Consider the following 1,375-nt stretch of genomic DNA (forward strand, 5'->3'; position numbering starts at 1 on the left):
GGAAGGCGGAGGAGGAGAGAGTCGCTACTTTTTATATTGAGGGGTTTTATCTGCATGCACCAGGGCGCTGTACCTGCTGCGCAGCAGCAGTTGTCTTGCGGTGTTGCGCGGCGCCAACATGGCATCTTGGTGTATTGTTAGGACCCTGTCCGAGGAGCTCGAGAGCAACGCTGAACCTTGATATCGCTTTCGGCTTCGGGCGAAACAGTCAATTTATTTTTTCGAGGCATTCGTGAAGTGAGAAGCAACAATACCGGCCCTTACTAGCATTGAATGACCTGACCCAAACGGAAGTACGGACTTGTTCACCTTGACCAAATGTTCAGTGCACGTGATACCTAAAAACTCCAGTTGCACAATACTCTTTCCAGTACTGTCATCCGTATTCGCAGTAATCGTAGATGAACACGTTGCACGTAAGACGTAGCTTGAACACCTCATTTATATGTTCGTTCCTTTTATTATTCTGACGTCGTGGTCTTCTGTTATGCACATATTGTCGCGAAGAACGTATGCCGCGGCCGACCTTGAAGAATCCCGAAACGGGTTTGAACGAGTGTGTGCACGTGTAGCGCGGTCGCTCCACGCGCCGCTGTATCGGGGGGGGGGGGTTCATTAGGCATGGCCAAATGTGTTGTTCAAGGTCTATTGTCGCGACCATGTCTGCATGGTCGCGAAAACTCTGGCCCCTATTGGAGCACGACGGCTTGCCTCATTGGCTTGAATAGGCGATTGGTGCAGAAGCCTGCGTCTCCCACGGGTGCGCGGGCCCCTTGAATGCTGTAGAAACACATTTAAGGGAGCGGTTTTGAGTCGTTTTGGCGAGAGCAAGGACACAGCAGGCCACGGCGCCACTTCACCACTTGAGACCAGGCCCGTCAGGCAGGCCGTCGACGATCGGTATGACATCGTTTCATGTATAAATATGTCTGTGTACAGTTTTGAGGAACCAAGTTAATTCCAAGTTAAATAAATGTAGTTTCTTCAAATGTTACTTCTTGTTGTCGTCGTACCTGCCGATCTGCACCTGCCGCTGCCAGAGCTCATCCCCCTTCATCGTCGTCTCCCTGGTGAGCTGATGCGTCCGAAAACTAACTGCTGCGTCACTTCGCTACAATATCGTGACATTGTTTCGTTTTTGACCTGTTCCTAACTGTTCGGTCAACAATTTAAGTCGGTCAAAATTAGTCATGAATCTGCCCACTGAGGCTCAGTCTCAAGCGTGAGGCGGCGTCAGAATGAGACTATGTGAGTCCAAGTGAAGGTGAGTACCTCTGAGTCAGTCCAGGTGAACCCTTATGGGTGTCAGTACGACTCTGAGCAAGTTATGAATTAAAAAGAAAAAAAAAACACATTTAGCAAGTGAAACTGCCAT

Source organism: Dermacentor silvarum, chromosome 1 (assembly GCF_013339745.2).
Source record: "Dermacentor silvarum isolate Dsil-2018 chromosome 1, BIME_Dsil_1.4, whole genome shotgun sequence".
Classification (NCBI taxonomy): Eukaryota; Metazoa; Arthropoda; class Arachnida; order Ixodida; family Ixodidae; genus Dermacentor; species Dermacentor silvarum.